At 38.4% G+C, this 22,664-nt stretch overlaps 2 protein-coding genes across 8 annotated transcripts in view; one reads left to right on the forward strand and one right to left on the reverse strand.

The window, feature by feature from the left end:
• The window catches only part of Syn (synapsin), a 103,667-nt gene that overhangs the window by 37,501 nt on the left and 43,502 nt on the right, over positions 1-22,664 (reverse strand). The window lies entirely within an intron of this gene.
• Timp (Tissue inhibitor of metalloproteases) overlaps positions 1-22,664 on the forward strand; it is a 62,628-nt gene that overhangs the window by 11,220 nt on the left and 28,744 nt on the right. The window contains exons 1-2 of one of the 3 annotated variants that reach the window (XM_033479338.2): positions 20,379-20,510; positions 22,301-22,406. The exons of 1 other annotated variant lie outside the window; for it this stretch is intronic. The gene's annotated coding sequence lies outside the window, so the exon portion shown is untranslated. Of the gene's footprint in view, positions 1-20,378; positions 20,511-22,300; positions 22,407-22,664 lie in introns of those variants that run through there. One more of the 3 variants, XM_033479339.2, reaches the window with a different exon arrangement.

The following is a 22,664-nucleotide window of genomic DNA, read 5'->3' on the forward strand; positions in this document are numbered from 1 at the left end:
CAATGTTTGATTTTCAGCTCCCCCCTCTCTCCAATTAAAAAAGCACGTTATCCGCCTACGATCAGCAGCAATCGAGGCGGAAAGCTGTATCGGGCTCCGCCTATCGGAGATAGGCGCGAAATCCTGCGGGAAACTGACCGACGCTGCGGCGTTGCCGTATCGGGTCCGCTTATCCGTTGACACGGGTCCGGCGTCGCCGAGGACGCGGGAGATTAATGGGCGGCCGAAACGTCAGCCGGTTGCACCTTACGGGGAGCGAGCGTCGTCCCACGTGACCGGCCGGCGTTGCCTAAAACCCGACCGGCTTGCGAAACACGGCACGTGGCCGCGCGGCTCGCTCGGGGCGTGGCCTCCGCGGTCCCCGCGGTTACGTCATCGGCGAGCCTGGCCGCGCAGTTTCTGGCCGGCCGCGGACCCGGCATTCCGATTTTCCCATTTTCCTCTGGTTAATCCGCCGGTGCACGCTCGCGAGGATTCATCGCGGGCCGCGCGGGATTACGTGGCGCGCATAATCGACCGCGAGCGGCTTAATTAACGTACGCGATTATTCGCTGGCAGCCTGTTTGCCGGGGCCGATGCCGACTGCATTACGCGGCGCGCATTAAATCGGCCGGCCGCGTTACGGCCGCCGCAGCTCTTGTACAACACGTTTCCATTTCGGTCCACCGCGAGCTGATTTATGACACACGGCCGAGATCAACAGTTTAAGATTGCTTACTCAAGCAGAAGCGGAGAGCGATCCTCGTTTTGCCGCGCGCGACGGCAGCCCGCGGCTAACAGAGCCGGCTCGAGGAAACCGATTTTCGATTGCGTCAACCTTCGAATCAATTAATTGCTGATTTACGGGTATCAATGGGGGACGGGTTACGAGATTAGGCGTTTCCTCCGCGTCTTCTTTTAGGATGGAAACGTGTTTACGGTCCGGTTTCCTTCGAGCAATAAGACTCGATTTTTATGGGAGAGTTCGAGTTGATTTTGAATTATGTTCGCGTCGGACGTTTTCAATCGTGCTTAGCTCGAATTAAAGCTTGAAGTGCCTGCTTTAAAATGAGGTATAGCTTGGGAGCGAAAATAATATTGCGAGAACATTTCGGAAAATTGGGAAATCACGACCCCTGAGTCGAAGCTAGATGACTCGCTTTTTATAGGAACTTTCGAGTTGATTTTGAATTATGTTCTCGTCGTGCGTTTTCAATGATGCTTAGCTCGCATTAAAGCTTGAAGTGTCCGTTTTAAAATGGAGTAGTTTGGGAGCAAAAGGAGTTGCGATATCAGTTCAGAAAATTGAGAAATCTCGACCCCTGAGTCGAAGCTAGATGACTCGATTTTTATAGGAACTTTCGAGTTGATTTTGAATTATATTCTCGTCGTGCATTTTTAATGCCGTTTAGCTTCAATTAAAGCTTGAAGTGTCTGTTTTAAAATGAGGTAGCCTGGAAGGGACAATAATTGCGAAATCATTTCGAAATATTGAGAAATCTCGACCCCTGACTCGAAACTAGATGACTCGATTTTCAAGGTAAATTTCATGTCATTTTTAAATTGTCCAACCATTGGACTTTTTTCATGTTAGTTAGCTTAAATTCAAGCTCGAAGTGTCAGTTTTAAAATGAAATTATTTGGAGCCATCAAGGATTATGATATCATTTCCAAACATTGAAAAATCTCAGATCCTGACTCGAAGCTCGATGACTTGATTTTTATGGCGAACTTCAAGTTTATTTTAAATTCTGTTTCCGTCAAATTTTGTTCATGCCATGTAGCTTAAATTACAGCTTGAAATATCAGTTTTCAAACTAGATAGCTTGGAATCAAAGAGAGTCGCGATATCAATTTAGAAAACTGAAAAATTTCGATCTCTAATTCGAAGCTAGATGACTCGATTTCTAAGGTAAAGTTTAAGTCGATTTTAACTTCTGTTCCCACCAAACTTTTTCCACGTCATATAGCTTAAATTATAGCTTGAAATGTCAGTTTTAAATGAAGGTATCTTGGCATCAAAAAGAGTCACGATATCAGTATAAAAAATTTCAAAATCTCGACCCCTGATTCGAAGCTAGATAAATCGATTTTAAAGGCAAACTTCAAATCGATTTTAAGTTCTGTTCCCATCAAACTTTTTCACGTCATATAGCGTAAATTATAGCCTGAAATGTCAGTTTTAAATCAAGGTATCTTGGCATCAAAAAGAGTCACGATATCAGTATAAAAAATTTCAAAATCTCGACCCCTGACTCGAAGCTAGATAAATCGATTTTAAAGGCAAACTTCAAATCGATTTTAAGTTCTGTTCCTACCAAACTTTTTCCACGTCATATAGCTTAAATTATAGCTTGAAATGTCTGTTTTCAAGCAAGGTATCTTGGCATCAAAAAGAGTCACGATATCAGTATAAAAAAATTCCAAATCTCGACCCCTGATTCGAAGCTAGATAAATCGATTTTAAAGGCAAATTTCAAATCGATTTTAAGTTCTGTTCCCACCAAACTTTTTCCACGTCATATAGCTTAAATTATAGCCTGAAATGTCAGTTTTAAATCAAGGTATCTTGGCATCAAAAAGAGTCACGATATCAGTATAAAAAATTTCAAAATCTCGACCCCTGACTCGAAGCCATATGCCCTGATTTTAGGAAACGGTGTTCACAATATTGCTCGCACTAAAATTAGAGCAACTTCATCATCGATATTCCGAAAGCGTGTGCCTGCCGTTCCACGAAATCGCGTGTTCGACGTGCCGATGACACCGATCCGCCGACAAATCGCAGAAAATAGCCGTCGACCGGCGAGCGATATAACGCGCGCCGCTTTCGCAAAAATCGCGGGAACCTTCGCCGAGAAAATAGCATCGTTTCATCGCGGCGTGCGCTGAATCACGCCGCATGCAGTTCGGCTATGCGAGTTCGCCGCGATCGCGGCGGCGGTTTTCGCCGCGAACGAATTCCGTTGGCGGGGCGCGCGCGGCGCGCTTTCGGATTCGAAGCGCGGCCGAATCGCTGCCGTGAGTCAGCCTTGGCACCGATTCCCGCCACGGTGTCCATAAATTTGCATTCGGCAAGCCACGCCAGTACCGAGAAGAGACCTTCGCCGCGGCCCGGACACTTTTGAAATTTCAACGGCGCGCGGTGACGTCTGCCGCGTTCTTTCGCAGGCTAACTAACGCCGTAGACTTTACTACGCCGTGACTCACCGGCCAGCAATCTCATTCATCGGCGAACGAGCATCGCGATAACCCGCGGTATAAACGATTTCGCAACGGCGCGGCGGCGAAGGCGAGCGGGGCAGACGTTTCGAGGAAGGGAATTGGAAATGCGAGAGCCGCAATTTATGTGGAAATTTGTTCACCGTGTGCATAGTTGGAAGAAATGATTTCAATGAAAATTTTTGTAGGTAACGTGAGCGAAGGAGATTGTGTTTTGAGAAGATTTGTTTAGGGAAATGGGTGAAGGAGGATGAGTGTAGAAGCTAGAATTTATGTAGGAACTTTTGCACAGAGCTCTGAGATGAGAATTTTGTGAGGAAAAGGATAGGGAATATGAATATATGGAATGTTTCAATTTATATATAAATTTTTATCCAAAGCATTGAGGTCATAATTTCGAGGAAAAGGATAGGGAGTATGAATATGGAAGCTTCATTTCATATATAAATTTTTATCCAAAGCACTGAGGTCATAAGTTCAAGGAATAGAATGGGGAATATGAATATGGAAGCTCCAATTTATATATAAATTTTTACCGAAAGCTTCACGGTCATATTTTCATGGTAGAGAATAGGTGGAATATGAATATGGAAGCTTCATTTCATATATAAATTTTTATCCAAAGCACTGTGGTCAATAATTTCGAGGAAAAGAATAGGGAATATGAATATGGAATCTCCAATTTATATATAAATTTTTATCGAAAGCTCCACGGTCATATTTTCATGGTAGAGAATAGGTAGAATATGAATATGGAAGTTTCATTTCATATATAAATTTTTATCCAAAGCACTGAGGTCATAATTTCGAGGAAAAGAATAGGGAATATGAATATGGAATCTCCAATTTATATATAAATTTTTATCCAAATCACTGAGGACATAAGTTCAAGGAATACAATAGGGAATATGAATATATGGAATGTTTCAATTTATATATAAATTTTTACCGAAAGCTCTAAGGTCATATTTTAATGGAAGGGAATAGGTGAAATATGAATATGGAAGCTTCATTTCATATATAAATTTTTATCCAAAGCTCTAAGGTCATAATTTCAAGGAAAAGAATAGGGAATATGAATATGGAAGCTCCAATTTATATGAAAAGTTCTACTCTGAGTATCAAAATACTCATTTTAAGGGAAATGAATACGGAATGTAAATATATTTGAAGTTCGATTAGTATAGAAACTTCTACTCTGAGTCTCAAAATATACATTGCAGGAAACAGAATAGCGAATATGAATGTTGGTACTTCAATTTATATAGAAATTGCTACTCTGTGCCTCATAATATTCCTTTTAAGGAAAAAAATAGGGAATGTGACTATTAATGTTCCAATATTCATATTCTCTGTGCTCTTATTTCTACTTTGAGCCTCAAAATATTCTTTTTAAAGAAAAGTATAGGGGATGTGAATATTAAAGGTTCAATTTATATAGAAATTTCTACTCTGAGCCTCAAAATATTTCTTTTAAGGAAATGAATAGGGAATGTGAATATTCAAAGTTCAATTAATATTGAAACTTCTATTCTGAGTCTCAAAATATACATTGGAGGACATATAGTAGTGAATATGAATATTGGTACTTCAATTTATATAGAAATGTCTACTCTGAGCCTCAAAATATTCCTTTTCAGGAAAAGAATAGGGAATGTGAATATTGAAGTTCCAGTATTCATATTCCCTGTGCTCTTATTTCTACTTTGAGCCTCAAAATATTCTTTTTAAAGAAAAGTATAGGGGATGCGAATATTAAAGGTTCAATTTATATAGAAATTTCTACCCTAAGCTTCAAAATATACATTGGAGGAAATAGAATAGCGAATATGAATATTGATACTTCAATTTATATAGAAATTGCTATTCTGAGCCTCATAATATTCCTTTTAAGGAAAAAACAGGGAATGTGAATATTAAAGTTCCAGTATTCATATTCCCTATGCTCTTATTTCTTCTTTGAGCCTCAAAATATTCTTTTTAAAGACAGCTATAGGGGATGTGAATATTAAAACTTCAATTTATTTAGAAATTTCTACTCTGAGCCTCAAAATATTCCTTTTAAGGAAAATAATAGGGAATGTGAATATTGAAGTTCCAGTATTCATATTCCCTATGCTCTTATTTCTTCTTTGAGCCTCAAAATATTCTTTTTAAAGACAGCTATAGGGGATGTGAATATTAAAACTTCAATTTATTTAGAAATTTCTACTCTGAGCCTCAAAATATTCCTTTTAAGGAAAATAATAGGGAATGTGAATATTGAAGTTCCAGTATTCATATTCCCTGTGCTTTTATTTCTTCTTTGAGTCTCAAAATATTAATTTTAAAGAAAAAGATATTAAATATGAATACTGATATTTCAATTTATATAGAAATTTCTACTCTGAGCCTCGAAATATTCTCTTCAAGGAAAAGAATAGGAAATATGAATATTGATACTTCAATTTATATAGAAATTTCTACTCCGTGTCTCAAAATATCAATTTCAGCAAAAATCATCGTAAACACTTTGAAAATCGTGTAAGCAAATGTCGATGCTTTTGATTCTTTGAATATTCATGAATTGAAATCGAAAGAACGTGGAAGTTTCGTTACCAGAACGCGAAGATAACGCATATGCAGATTTGTACTGTGACGAGTTTCTAGGAACGAGACATTTTCTACGATGGGAAAGTGTTTCTGTAATTAGAGCCGACCGCTACACAGTCGCGCCGATGCTTTTCTCTCTCTCCCCCTCTCTCTCTCTCTCTCTCTTCGCTCCCCACCACCACGGATTCCTTCTTCACCGTGTGTTTTCTCGCGACTTGCGAGCAGATTTACCGCGCGAGTAATGGGAAGCACATGAAATTCAAATCGCACGCTGCTTTTGCATCGATTGCAAGCTTTTTGCACTTACGTCGCGCAATCGGAGAAGCAAAAATATCTCGAAAAATTTAAAATTTAACCTCGATGTTATCGTAAAATTTGCTGGAAAATAAAAATCAAAATTCAATATCGACTCGAAATTTCTTTATTTTGAAATTTAACTTAGGGGTCGAGGATTCTCAATTTATCGAACCGATTCTTCAATTGTTTTTGCTCCCAAACCACCTTATTTTAAAACAGGCACTTCGAGCTTTAATTCAAACTGAATGCCATTGAAAACCTCCAATGAGAACATAATTGAAAAATAACTCAAACATTCCTATAAAAATCGAGTCATCTAGCTTTAACTTATGGGTCGAGAATTCTCAATTTATCGAACTGATTCTTCAATTGTTTTTGCTCCCAAACCACCTTATTTTAAAACAGGCACTTCAAGCTTTAATTCAAACTGAATGCCATTGAAAACGCTCAATGAGAACATAATTGAAAATTAACTCAAACATTCCTATAAAAATCGTGTCATCTAGCTTTAACTTAGGAGTCGAGAATTCTCAATTTATCGAACTGATTCTTCAATTGTTTTTGCTCCCAAATTGCCTCATTTTAAAACAGAAACTTCAAGCTTCAATGCAAGCTAAACTCGATCGAAAACGCCCGACGCTAACATATTTCAAAATCATCTCGAAATTCCCTATAAAAATCAATTTCAATTCTTCGAATCCGACATGCAAGAGCAAAAGTATTCCGATGAATTCCGAGCGAACATTCTAAAAAGGATGTTCACGCGTGTCCGAGCGCATTGTCTCGCTCGTGCGGGCAGAAGCACGTGTCTTTCCAGTCGACGTATCGCGGGCCGATAAAAACGCAGTCGCCGCGATAAAGAGATCGGCGTCGACGGCGAAGAATGAAAGGGACGCTGCGTCGCGGCCGCTCGGATCGATGCCGTTTCGCTGCGTTTGCTGTGCGCGTGCTATACATATCTACATATATATATTTATCGGGCCGTTTCGATTCAGTAAAACAGCGGGCCAGAAATATATAGGGCAGTTGAACGGCCCAGGAATAATACGGCCGGCTATTTTCGCCGCGGCGACGCGTTGCGTTCCCCCCGAAGAAATAAAAGTGTTTCAAAACAGCAGCCGCGGGTCAGAAACCGGCGACACGGATTGTCTGCGGCTATTTATAAGCAGACGGGGGAAAAAATAGCGCCGTTCGCTGACGAATAGCTCTATCTTTGGTGCGAATCTGACGTGAGCTATCGCGTGCTATCGCGCTCGCGGCAACGCCGAAACAGCATTTCGAGCGCGCCTCTTTCATTCTCCGGATGACCGGCACGGATTTTCTTTTGTGGCTGTTTTCGCCTTCGATTTGGCACACTTCGTGTCTCTCTTCGAGTCTTTCATCATTTTTATTCCCGGAGAAATGGTCGGCGTTCGAAAAAAATGCGCTCGATTCAACTAGTCGCGATTCAAGTAATTAATTGTTTCATTGATCGTCGTTTAATTGATCGTGGATGAATCAATCAATTTAATTAGTCGTTGTACGAATGATTATTATATATTTTATTATTATTATTATTATTATGTACAATTACATATATTTAATTATTACAAAATTATTAATAATATATATTTGATTATTAATAATATATTTTTAATTATTTATATTTATTAATAACATATTTTTAATTATTTATATTTATTAATAATATATTTTTAATTATTAATATTTATTAATAATCATATATATTATATATAATTATATATTTCGATTAATCGAAATTTAGTAACATTGATTTAATTAATCGCGATTCGAATAATCCCCGGTTAATTAATCGTAATTTTATTTATGTCGATATAATTATTTGCGATTTAATTGGCATTGTGATTCATCTGATCGTGATCCAATTAACCATGACTCAATTAATCTTGATCGAATTAATCATGGTTTAATTGATCTCAAGATCAATGCGATTAATCGTGGCTCGTTTTAACTCGTCGTTGTACAATTCTAATATCGATTTAATTGTTCATTATTTTATTAATCTTGATCTATTTAATTCTGGTTTAATAAGACCTGATTTATTTAATAAATCGTTTAATAAATCGTGAACCATTTAATCCTGGTTCAATGAATCGTGAATCATTTAATCCTGGTTTAATGGTTTAATAAATCGTGATATATTTACTGTCAGCTTGATAATTTAATGATTTGATTAATCCTGGTTTAATTATTGCTCCTCAAATAATCCGCGCTCAATTAATCCCGGTTTAATAATGCGCGACATAATTAGTCGATTCGAAGAACGGCTATCCCAGTTGAAGCCACCGTCGCTGGGACTCTACGAAACCGAATACGTTTCGAACAATAGCATCGATGATAATAAAGAATTGTTCTAATGTTTTCCTTCTGAGAAGATGGCTGTTTCTACGCCGATTAAACAGCAGACACGACGTTATTCTGCGAACGACTATGTCGGAAATACTAACAGTGTTGGGCATATTTTATTCGGATAACGTGTAAGGAATGCATTTTTATTTGTAGAACTTATTTGAGATATTAGTCGATGACAATTTTATTTGAAAAGTTTATTCGATATATTATAAGATCAAAATTTAGTCCGTGGAATTTGTCCAAATCATTATTCATGTAACATTAAATTTATTTCTGTGTACATTGAAGTTCCAATATTTGTATTTCCTATTGTGCTTTTTGAAATGAATATTTTGTATCATAGGGCCCATATTTTTATATGAATTGAGTTCCAACATTCACATTCTCTATTCTTTTTCTTAAATTCTAATATTCATATTCATTTTTCTTCTACCAATATTCGTATAAATTGAAGTTTCAATATTCATATTCCATATTCTTTTTCTTAAAATAAATATTTTGCATCGCAGGATTCCTATTTGTATTTAAATTAAAGTTCCAGTATTCAGATTCCCTATTCTTTTCTTTAAAATAAATATTTTGGAATATGAATTGAAGTTTCAATATTCATATTCTATATTCTTTTCCTTCAAATGAATATTTTGAATCGCAGGATTCATATTTCTATTTAAATTGAAGTTCCAGTATTCAGATTTCCTATTCTTTTCTTTAAAATAAATATTTTAGAATATGAATTGAAGTTTCAATATTCATATTTCATATTCTTTTCCTTCAAATGAATATTTTGAATCGCAGGATTCATATTTCTACTTAAATTGAAGTTCCAGTATTCAGATTCCCTATTCTTTTCTTTAAAATATATATTTTGGAATATAAATTGAAGTTCCAATATTGATATTACCTATTCTTCTTCTTGAAATGAATATTTTGAATCACAGAATTCATATTTCTATGTAAATTGAAGTTTCAGTACTCAAATTTCCTATCCTTTCCTTTAAAATAAATATTTTGAAATATGAATTGAAGTTCCAATATTCACGTTCCCTATTCTACTTCCAATATCTATATAAATTGAAGTTCCAATATTCATATTCCCTATTCTTCGTCCAATGTCTACTTAAATTGAATTTCCAATATTCATATTCCATATTCTTTTTCCAATATCCATATAAATTGAAGTTCCAACATTCATATTCCCTATTCTACTTCGAATATACATATAAATTTAAGTTCCAATATTCATATTCCCTATTTTTCTTCCAATGTCTACATAAATTGAAGTTTCAATGTTCATACTCCCTATTCTTCTTCCAATATTCATATAAATTGAAGTTCCAACATTCATATTCCCTATTCTTTTCCTTAAAATGAATCACTTGAAATACAGTTTTCATATTTCTATATTAATTAAACTTCCAATATTCGTATTCCCTTTCCTTCTTCCAATGTCCATATAAATTGAAGTTCCAATATTCATGTTCCCTATTTTTCTTCCAATGTGCATATAAATTCAAGTTTCAATATTCATATTCCCTATCCTTTCCCTTAAAATGAATCATTTGAAATACAGTTTTCATATTTCTATATTAATTGAACTTCCAATATTCATATTCCCTATTCTTCTTCCAATATCCATATAAATTGAAGTTCCAATATTCGTATTCGCCACCCTATTTTCAAAAGCGAATATTTTCAAACTCAGAGTACAAATATCAATAAAATAAAATACAATTCTATTCGAATAATGCCGAGCTCTCCGAATAATTACACTTCGTCACCGAGTGCGAAGTGTATCGGCTCGATCGCTGCTCAATCATAAATGATCGCACAGTCCACCGATGCGTGGCGCCGCGTTCGAAATAACAGATGAAATCACTCAAGATAGCCGAGATGCGCAACACGTATCGCGGACTGTCCAGCCGAAGCGTGGGTGAAAGGTCGAAGAAAAACGCGCCGACTTCCGGTGACGTTCGACCACTATTTCCGCGAATGATTTCACGCGAGGTCTGTGTGTGCACCGTTCTGCTCGACCTTCCTTTCCGAAAAGCGATCGCTAGATGCACTTCTGGTTAAATGGTTCGGCCGAACTCAAATAAACGATGCTCGCATCTGTTACGGAACTGATCGCTCAGCCAGATTCGATCCAGCCGCTATCTTGCTGCTAAGTGGTTCTAGGAAATTTTCAATTAGATGTCCTTGGGATTTCTTGCTAAAGTGCTGTTAGATTACGAATTTTTCTTACGTTCGAAAGTGTCGTCGCATTGCGGATATTTCTTATTCGCTCAACAAAAATGTTTCATATCAAGTGGTCGAATTTCACTGACGATAACTTCGCAGAAAATGATGACAAGACGATGAACTTTTTTTAAAATTAAAGCTTGAAACCTCTACTTTCAGATGACGTCTCTCGATTTTAAGTTAAATGCAGTCTCATTGTTTTAACCCTTTAAATGTGAAGCCATGTTTGTCACATTAAAAATTTCCAAGTTTGACAAAATGCACGGACTTTGTAAAATTTTTTTCGGGGATGCCGTTGACATGAAAATAAAGTTAGATTCTTCCTCTTTAATATAAGAGAAAAAAAACATTTCTACGATTTTTCTTCGCAAAGTTACGACAGTTCAAAGTAACCCTTGTCAATCTCACACGTTAGTACCTGCAAAGGGTTAGTCTTTGTGGATTGCGTTAAACTCAAAATCACGAAAAATCGTCTGAAAGTAGAAGCTTCAAGTTTTCTTTAAAAAAAAAGATCATCATTCTACGACGATTTTTCGCGGAGTTATCGTCGATCAAAGTTGATCAATATTTATCCAAAATTTGTCTACGCTATAATTTTTTTCAGCAGTGTATTTCGAATCGTTAAATTCAAAATTGTTATATTCCAATTGTTTACATATGCAAGTTATTCGTACACTGCGAACCGTCCTTATGTTATAAGTGGTACAAAGCGTTCAGTGAAGCGGAAACATTGTTGGCGCTGAATAAGGATGCGTCTGCGGTTAACGCGCTGGTGTCTGGTTAGGGTCGTCTGTATCTACTTGTCCCAATTCCCGGAGAGCCGTTTATGCGATTAGGAGAAACAGCTGTGAACGGCGACTTCGCGCACTGGTTCTCGCTGTTGTGTAATATTCGCAAGGGGACGCCGCTCTTTCCTTGAACCCGGGAAATTTTCATTTTCCTCGCGGAAATTCGTTGGACTGTCGTTCTCTTAATTCCTTTCAAATTCAATGTAAAAATTAAAATACCAGCGCAGACTGAATCAGGACGATATAAACTATAAATTATACGATTGCAATTTTTATACCATAACTTTGCAGTTACGACTTTATAGCAATTTTTGACAATTGTTTAAACTGCGAATTGTATTGCACAATGATGATCTTGTTAGAATGTTGATTTTCATGCAAAGTAGGAAACAATAGCAAAATAAGCAAGAGTTGAAAAATGATGAAAAATTATTAAATTTACTAAACTATGTTATACATTGGACAATAAAGTATCTTAATTTTTACTACGATAATTACTAGAGTAGTAGCATGATTTTTAGAATTTTGCTGTTTCGCATTTTGCACTTGAAGTTTTAGTGCATCGATATTTATTTATTTATACGTATTAATCTCGCACAAATTAATTTTACAAAATCGCATTTTGCACCAAAACTTTTAGTCCATCGATATTCATTTATTTACATATATTTATTTATTTAATGAATTATTTATTGACCAACAATTTTTATGTTGAACTCACGCAAATTAATTTTACAAAACCGCATTTTGCATTTAAAGTCTTAGTATATCGCGATATTTATTTGTTTATACATATTTATTTATTTAATCAATTATTTATCGAATAACAATTTCAATGTTGACCTCGCGCAGTTAATTTTACAAAATCACGTTCACCGTTCTAAAATATGTAAGAAAATAAGCAGAGTCAATAATGACTCTGACACAGTTCTTTTACTTTAAAAAAAAAAAAGAAGCGCACATTTGATCGGAATATCGTTAAACGAATCGAGCAAAATTCGACGTGTCCGATTTCAACGATCGCGGACCGAACGAACGAATTTGCGACGTGCCGTGTTCGGTTCGCGTACGGGGAAGGGGTTAATCGGGCCGATTACGTGTTGTTTTTATTTCGACCGGTTGAATGAAGAGTGGCGGGCCCGTTATCGGCCGGCAGGGTGCGCATTAACGAGCGATTTGACGACCGGCAAATTGCCGGCCACCAGTATCGCACCGGCTCCTTCGTTATTTACTCTGAGTCACGCCGTAAATATAGATACGTATTCATGAGGCCAACACTCGCCGGATCTTTTTGCCGCGCCGAATGCACCGCTTCGCGCCGCGCCGCGCCGCTTCAGCTCGCCGGGAACGATTACCTTAATTCGAGACAATTATCATAATGAAACGCGTCGCTCTGAATCTCTCGTTGTCGCTCGTAATCTCCGATTGTTCTTCCCTAACCAGCTATTATCGCGCGCACTCTCGACACGAACCTCTCTCGGTCGCTAACACCTAGCCGAGAGACAGCCAACGCGGCGCAAGGTCACGGACGGTGTGCAATCGCTTCGCCTAATCGGTCTGTTTTCTTTTCCTGCTGTCGAATTTCCGGCCTAGCACCTTTCAATTATAGCACAGTATGGCGAGAGTACAACGGCCGGCGGTATAAGCGGCGTTCGCAGGTAAATAAGCCAGATCTGACTCGGAGGGAGTGGGGGTAGGTCACGCGACACGCCGCTAGTCCGGTGCCCCCACTCCTCCGGAGTCAGATTCGGCTTATTCTACTGCGAGCGCTGAGTGCAAGCTGGATTTCTTGTCGGAGGAGTGGGGGCAGGACGCGCGACGCGCCCGCAGTTCAGTTCCTCCACTCCTCCGGAGTCAGATTCGGCTTATTCTACTGCGAGCGCTGAGTGCAAGCTGGATTTTTTGTCGGAGGAGTGGGGGGAGGCCACGCGACGCGGCGCAGAGTGGAGCGAAACGACGGAGCCCCGGAGATCTTTGATTCAATGTCGGAGAACTTTTGACTGAAGCGAGATAAATCGACGATTCTTTTTTCACGTAGAAGCTAATTCGTTGCGCAATAAAAGAGGATTAGAGGGAACGTGAACACCTTTTTTCGTCCTCGACGATTTGTGTTCTCGAAATATTCAAATTTGAAAAAATTTGACAAATTTGAAAAATTTGCCCGACACTCGGGTTTTATTTCAATGTCGTGTCGCATATGCTCTCCGATAGATTTTGACGCGGTGATTTCAAATCCGACCGCGAAATTTGTCTATCATTTTTGGATTCCCGGAAAAATTCGATTTTAGCGAAATTACTGACGAAATCTTGAAAGTGTCTCGCTTTAGAGGGAGCCGCTTTGAATTGAGACTCGAATTTTCGTGAGACTGTCAAGGCAATGACAGTGCAAGAACGACGTCCTGAACGGTGAACCAAGCAAAATTTTGATTTCTTTTGAAATCTTAAAATGCAACGGTCTGCCAGACTCTATTAAAAAATGTTGCAAAAATTGCACCGAACTTTCGATCTCCGAGACGAGCAATCTCGTTGATAGAACGATCGCAGAGTAATCTGTAAAAATAATTATGACCGTGCCAGCATCTCGATCGACGGAATTACAAGAATTTCACAATCGGAACCGGCGATTGGCAATCGCGAATAATTTTCGACAGCGAAACACGGTATCGAACAAATTGGCGGGAACTCCGATTCGAGAGACCAATCTGTATTGGAAAGTAATATACAATAAATTCCAGTTTACGGGAATAATTGAAATGTCTGCGGGTCGGTCGTGGAGCCTCGAGCGGTCGCGGCGATGAAAAAAAGGAGAAAAAAGGGGTAACTGGAAGTAGCGACACAACTTCGAACGGGTTTTCCTGCCGAACTCGTCGGCTCGCGTATAAAAGCCGCCGCGTGTTCTCGTGGCGCCTTCGGTGCACTAGAAATAGCCCGTGACATACAAGCATGCACTTGCAAAAGTTCCAATAAAAGCGAAACGGCGCCGATTAGAAAGTCGTCCATACTTCGGATGCTCACCCGGAGCGACGCCGTTCGATTACGAAATATTTTTCTTCTTTTTCAGATTCGGTGATCGTTAAAATTTTGTTTGCAATGTGGTCGCGTTACTCACAAATTAATTTTAATTATTGTCAGCAGGAAATATTTAGTAGTCGGCGCTAGTAGTTGACGCTAGTAGTCAACGGTAGTAGTCAACGCTAGCAGTCAAGGCTAATGGTCACAGCTAGTAGTCGACGCTAGTAGTCAAGGCTAGTAGTCAACGCTAATAGTCAACGCTAGTAGTCAAAGCAAGTAGTCAACATTAGTAGTCAAAGCAAGTAGTCGATGCTAGTAGTCAGCACAAGTAGTCATCTCTAGTAGTCAACTCTATTACTCGGCGCAAGTAGTCAGCCTTCTCCCACTCCCAGCCCCTCTGCCCCCACTTCGCTCGACTGTTCGTCCATGACGTCACCGATCGAGTAACGCGACATCCGAGGGAACGTACTGGCGGCGGAGAGGAATCGCAGGATGATCCGCCGATGACCGGACCTCGTTCGACGTCTCTTTCGTTCGGGACCGGCGGATCGCGTCTCTTTGCATGCACCGTAATGAGGCGACACGACATCGCGTCCGAATTCATGATTAATCGAGTAATCGCGGCTGGCAGTTCCATGGATATCCGTCGGTGTAATTAAAGGACTTGTCGTTGCGTCTGTCTCTACTGTCAAGATGTACGAAGTCCGATCGGAGATGCGGTCGAGAGATATCGAAGAAGATGCCGCGTTTACGGTTGCGGGATGTAAATTTACGGCGATCATAAATTTTGGACGATGATTTTTTTTTCATTTTTCGAAACAATTTTCTACCGAACGTACAGTGAGCGTGTGGGATACATTTTGGATAAAAATTGGCCAACTTAGATCGAAGATAATTCTGCGAAAAATCATCGTGGGATTATGATTCTTGTTTTAAGTTAAAGCTTGAAACCTCTACTTTCAGCCAGTATTTCTCGATTTTAAGTTCGAGGGATCTGGACTACTGTAACCCTTCAAATGTGAGACCGTGTTTGTCATGTTGAAGATTGTAAAGTTTGAAAAAATGCACGGACCTTGTAAAATTTTTTCGGGGTTGCTGCTTACAGCGAGACGTAGTTTGATCCTTCCCCTTTCATTAAAAAAAAGAGAAACGCAGCTGCGATTTTTTTTCGTCAAGTTACAGCATTTTAAAGTGACCCTTGTCAATCTCGTATGTCAATGCCCCGGGTTAGTTCAATGCGATGTAACTTTGCGGGAAAAAATCGCAGCTGCGTTCCTTTTTTTTCAAATGAAAGAGGAAGGTGTGAACTACGTTATGCCGTAAACGGTATCTCTAAAAAAATTTTTACAGAGTCCATGCATTTTTTCGAACTTGACGGTTTTCAATATAACAGGCATGGGCCGGTATTTAAGAAATTACAGTGGCGAGAGTGCATCAAACTTAAAATCCAGGATAATTATCTGAAAGTAGAGTTTTCAAGCTTTAATTTAAAAAAAAGATCATCATGTTACAATGATTTTTCGCGAAGTTATCGTCGGTCAAAGTTGGCCAATTCTTATCGAAAATTTTCCTACGCTATAATAAATTTTCAGCACTGGCTAATGTCTAGATCATGTTTGAATAGCGAACCATGAATTAACACGTCGTTTCTAGAAGGAATCTTTCTTAAGGCCCCGCCGTACAAGAGATTCGCGTGGATGCTGTTGCCAATTTTTGCCTTTCACCGGAGTGCCGGCTGTATTATGTGTAATTAAAGCAACCTCGGCGTGACACGTTTCGCAAGTTTATACACTGAGTCATTGTGTTTGTAAACACGTTTCTCCCCGTGAACACGCTTCTTCACGTATACAGCGATGCCCGCGGAATTTCAGGGAGAACGAAAGTTCGTATCTTAATTAGCTCTTTTCACTGATATCGACGGACTCTCGAGTGTATTCAATACTATCTCGGAAATCACGTTTCGTTTTCAGTCGAACGTTCGTTTGGTGTCAAACCGCCACTTCACGGTCGTGTTGTTGCGCATGTTTGAATGTATTGTTACGTCGGTTACATGACGCAAAAAATAATTAAAATTAAATGAAAAAGAATTATGCACTTTTATATACCGAATTGAAAATAATGGAAGAAACTGAATGTAATGTAACGAATTGAAAGTAATACAATTAATTGAAAGTAATATAACGAATTGAAAGTAATGTAATAAATTGAAAATAATGTAACAAACTGAAAGTAATGTAACAAACTGAAAGTAATGTAACGAACTGAAAGTAATGTAACAAATTGAAAATAATGTAATAAATTGAAAATAATGTAACAAACTGAAAGTAATGTAACGAACTGAAAGTAATGTAACAAATTGAAAATAATGTAACAAACTGAAAGTAATATAACAAATTGAAAATAATGTAACAAACTGAAAGTAATATAACAAATTGAAGGTAATGTAATAAATTGAAAGTAATGTAACGAATTGAAAGTAATGTAATAAATTGAAAATAACGTAACGAATTGAAAGTAATGTAATAAATTGAAAATAATGTAACAAACTGAAAGTAATATAACAAATTGAAGGTATTGTAATAAATTGAAAGTAATGTAACGAATTGAAAGTAATGTCACAAATTGAAGGTAATGTAATAAATTGAAAATAATGTAACGAATTGAAAGTAATGTAATAAGTTGAAAATAATGTAACGAATTGAAGATAATGTAACGAATTGAAAGTAATGTAACAAATTGAAAATGATGTAACAAACTGAAAGTAATGTAACAAATTGAAGGTCATGTAATGAATTGAAAAGAATGTAACGAATTTTTTTTTTTTTTTGAGAATAACGTCCCAAATTGAAAATAATGGCACAGTGTGACGAATTCAAAATAATGTGACAAATTTGAAAATAACGTAACAAATTGAAAATAATATAACGGCATCTCCGCTGAATATTTCCCAAGAAAATGCATAATAATGGGCAGACCAGCGACGGATGCTTTCGAAATTAAATGGCGCGTCCACGGCGCCCGCATTTCTTTTTATAAAGAATCTGATCGATATCGTGGAATCGGGTCGCGATTCATGTAAAAGCGTTACGGCAACTGTCACGCGGTAAATTAATGGGAAACAAGCCGACGATGACATGAACGGCTATCCGGCATCTTTACCCAGAAGAATCGACGTAATCGTCCGGTCGTCGGCTGCACTTCCGAGCCGGCCCGACGGCGCAACATGACGCAACGTCCAAATTTATGATTAATCGCATCCGATCCGCTCCGGCCTGCTCCTTTTTCGGCGTGGCGAGAGAGCGTTTTTCGTTCGCCGTGCGCAGGGACGGCTCGCGAAACTTCTTCGACGTTATCAGTGCACTCGCATTCCAATTTCGATATCTCCCGTATCAATCTGTTTTTATGGCTCGAAACAATTCCAGACGCGCTCTGTCACGTGCAAGAGAAATTAAAGAAGCGTCCTGATTTTCAGCATCGAAAACAATTCCTTAATATTTTTTAATATTTTTAAAATATTTTTTAATATTCTTCAAATATTTTTTAATATTCTTCAAACATTTTTTAATATTCTTTAAACCTTTTTCTACATTTTTTAAATATTTTTTTACACTTTTAAGATATTTTTTTAAATCTTCTAAATATTTTCTAATATTTTTTAAGTATTGAAAAATATTTTTAAAAAAATTATTTAGTATTTATATAAAATATGGATATTTTTTTATGCAATAATTTAATTTTATGTTAATATTATACGTATTATGCGCCTGCGAAAGGATTTTCCTAAATTTGTAAAAAAGACGAGTTTCTCTCGGAGCCATACGTTTCGCTGTATATTACACGATATCTCAGGATCTAGCGATCCGATTGACCTCACACTTAGAAAAAATCTTCACTGGACTCGTCGCTATTGATTCCAACCATAATTACCAATAAATCTGAATTTTTATTAACTTTTTATACGCAAAGATTGTGAAAAAATGCACAAAAGCGAAGCCTTCGCTTCGAAGCACCGCCATTTCGTTAAACACCGAGATAATTTATCAATCTTGGCAGAAACGTTAGCTGAATATGTTCTTTTGAAAATGGTAAATTGCTTTTCGCCTCCGATTAGCCGAACAATTAAAATTACGTCGCTCAATGCGACAGTCATTTTCAACCAGTCTGTGTTTCGAAAATTGTAACCCCGAGAATTTTGAATATTTTCGAACGAAGAAAAATAGACTTTCTACAGCAAGGATTGCCGAAAAATGTCCGCGAAATGCTGACGCGAAATAGTCGTTGGTTCCCCAGCAAAAAGATCGCAAAGATGACCTAAGAAATGCTCTCTCGCCGCAGAATTATCGCCTGAGTCACGTTCCAATTTCATTATCGCGTGTTCGTCCCATTATTCCCGCGATAACGGTAATCGATACAAGGAAGACGCCACTGAGACACCAGCGTTATTCTTTTTATCTCTCGCATACTCGAGGTTCGACTGAAATTCCTATTTACGTGCCGCGATAAGAAGCTGCTGCGGCAGGAGCGATGCAGGAAGTGATTCACTTTATGCAAAAATAAATCGAAAGCCGAGCGTGCGGTTCACTTGGAAGTTCGGCTTTCCTGGAAATCGAATTTAAACATCCTGCGCGGAGCACGCGTTCGCTTGCCGATCTGACCTATTACGGGAATCGAGGATTTTCCTTATCGAAGTTTCTCAGACTGAAACAAAAAGCATCGCTGAGAAATTATTACAACGTTGGAAAATTTTCGATAAGAATTGATCAACTTTGACCGACGATAACTCCGCGAGAAATCATCGTAGGATGATGATATTTTTTTCATATTAAAGCTTGAAAGCTCTGCTTTCAGAAAATGTTTCTAGATTTCAAGTTCGATGCACCCTCGCCACTGTAATTTTTTAAATACGGGTCCGTGTCTGTCATATTGAAAACCGTCAAGTTCGAAAAAATGCACGGACTTTGTAAAATTTTTTTCGGAGATGCCGTTCACGGCGAAATGAAACTCGATTCTTCCCCTTCAATTTAAAAAAAGAGGAACGCGGCTGCGATATTTTTTCGCAAAGTTAGACTTGACAAGGGTCACTCTAGAATGCTCTAAGTTGACGGAAAAAATCGCAGCCACGTTTCTTATTTTTTTAGATGAAAGGGAAAGGATCAAAATATGCCCCTCTGCAAGCAGCATCCCCGGAAAAAATTTTATAATGTCCGTGCATTTTTTCAAACTTGACGGTTTTCAATATGACAAACAGGATCTCACATTTAAAGGGTTACGGTAGACCAAGTTCGTCGAACTTAAAATCGAGTAACATTTTCTGAAAGTAGAGGTTTCAAGCTTTAACTTAAAAGCAGAGTCATCATCTTACGATAACTTTCCGCGGAGTTATCGTCGGTCAAAGTTGGCCAATTTTTACTTAAAATTTTTGTACGATATAATCTTTCAGAGCAGTGTATAAATAAACAACACATACATAAACAAATACGTGTAAACACATAAAATCGTGATATATTTATTTATTTAGCGAGCCAGATCTCCTCTTAATTTTCGGCGAATATTTATAATTATTATTATAATCATAGTAACGATAATGATAATAATAATAATGGAATGACAATAATAACAAAAAGATCAAGGACAAAAATCAAAGAGAATGTAAATAAAAATGTACATATGTGCACAGTTACTTCGACCCTGTAGTCGTTCCGGAGCCCGCCAGGATAACCGAAGGTCATCGAAATTGTCGGCACTCCCCCCCCCCCCCCCCCAAAGCGAATAATTACATCGGTATTAATAAGTCCGGCCCTCCGAATCGGTCCCACCACGCAGCCACGCGACGCACGGAGCTCGCAGAGCTCATGCGTGCACACACGTACGGATGCTGCCGCGCGGAATATAATAGCTGTAATGCGATGGAACTGGGGCAGTTCTGCTTTGACGCGCGTCTTAGAAGCCTCCACCTGCTGTGCGGCTCCGTTTCACCGGGCCGCGAATCTCTCCGTTCGGAGCGTCGAGGTTCGTTCCTAGTCGGCCGGCGCTCGGGAACCTCGCCGCCCGGGTTCGAGCCGATCGGGAGCCGCGTGACGTCACGCGGCCATTCTCGCGAGCCGCGTGACGTCACGCGGCCGTCCGCGGACGGCTCGGCCCGGCGGCGCGGCGATTTCCGAATTGTTCCGGACCCTCGGGAATGCCGGAGCCCTTGTGCAAGCGATCGAAATACGTGGGAGAGGTTGAATCGTCTTATATTTAGAAACGGAATCGTCGTCGCCGGTGCGCTAGGTCGCCGCGGAACGGTTTTTGCGGATCTCGTTACGTCAACCTTGGCTCTGCCTGTTCCCAGAGAAATTGCTGCGTTCGGGCATGCTCGCGTGTTACGCCGCCGTAAACGCTCGCGATTTATCGATCCGCGCGCGCGCTAATCGTTCCGCCTGCTGATTGAACCACCGCGCCGCTCCCTCCGCCGGGACGTCCAAGTGCGGGTTCGCGTGAACGTGGTCGTAACGGTGAAAAATCGACGAGTTTCCAACGACGATTTGAAACGTTGGATTTTTGATTGAATTGAAGTTACAGAATTTTTGGTGAAAGAGATTTTTGAAACATCGGTTCTTTTTATTAAATTAAAATTGACAGGACTGTAATTAATTTTTAAACCAGTCATAAATGATTCATAGACAAACGGCCATTAATAGACTGTGGATTTAATGAGTTTGATTTATTATTTATGGACTGTTAGGATTGCTAAAGGATTTTATATTTTTTTATTTATAATCACTTAATTAATTATATTAATAAGATAAATTATTTATAATCACTATATTATTCACAGATTAATAATTTCCACAAGTTATAGATATTAAATGAATACTTTTCAGTCATTTTAATTTTTCGATGCATTGTTTTAAAATAAAGTCGGTAGTCATTAGTAACAATTAGTCCAAGTATCTGTTTGCAAAAGAAAAATTGTCAGCTACAATTGTAATACATGGTTGCCAGATATACATATTTAAATAATTCCAGAATAATTTTAATAATTTAAAAGTATTAAATGAATTCTTTTCAGTCGTTTTAATTTCAGTCCATTGTTTTAAAATAAAATCTACAGTCATTAATAATAATTAGTCTAGGTGTCTTTTTGCAAAAGAAGAATTGTTTGCTACAATTGCAATACGTTGCAATTGTATATACATATTTAAATAATTCCAGAATAATTTTAATAACTTAAAAGTATTAAATGAGAGAGAGAATTCTTTTCAGTCGTTCTAATTTCAATCCATTGTTTTAAAATAAAATCCACTGTCATTGGTAACGACTAGTTTGAGTACATTCATGCAAAACAAAAATGATCCGCACCAGTTGCCAGACATAGTTGTTAGATTTAACTAATTCCTGAATAATTTCAATTAAACGAATTCTTTTTTAAATTGTTACTATTTATTATTTTTCTCATAAGTACATAAAATTCACAGTCATTAATGCCGACTTAAATAAGCACTGATGTGCAAAAATACTGATTTAAAAAAATACTAACTTAAAAAAGTACTGACTTAAAAAAATATTGAATTAAAAAAGCACTGACTTAAAAGAATACTGACTAACTTAAAGAAATACTGACTTAAAAATACTGACTGACTTAAAGAAATACTGACTGACTTAAAGAAATACTGACTTAAAAAGAAAAACGCTGACTTAAAATGCACAGGCAACTGCTTTGAATAATGCGAACACGTACAGATCGTGTGCACAAGAGCTGATACACCACCCCGGCCGGCGAATATTCGATTGTGTGACCGAGTGAATTGTTTCAGTTTACAAGAGGTTCTATTGTCAACGTAATTATCCAAGTGACGTGTGTCTCAAGTGGCATCGCCGGCTTCGTCTCTCGGAGTAATCCTGCTCTCCCGGGAAACTAGAGTAAGTTCGTACACATCAATTTAATCGATGCACCGCGGGTCATCCTGCTAAAGGTTGCGCCGATGGAATGCAACAGGCATCTCTGCGATCGATCGCCGCCGAGTCGCGCGCACTCGGGTCGAATACTCGTTCTTTCCAACGACACGCATAAATAGCCGAGCGTCGACTGAGTACGGCGCTCGGGTCCGTTTGGACCCAGATCTTTAATATTGTTCATATTTGAATTATTGGTATTGTTATTATTGTTCTCAATGTAAT

The sequence above is a fragment of the Megalopta genalis genome, chromosome 14 (assembly GCF_051020955.1).
Source record: "Megalopta genalis isolate 19385.01 chromosome 14, iyMegGena1_principal, whole genome shotgun sequence".
Taxonomy (NCBI): domain Eukaryota; kingdom Metazoa; phylum Arthropoda; class Insecta; order Hymenoptera; family Halictidae; genus Megalopta; species Megalopta genalis.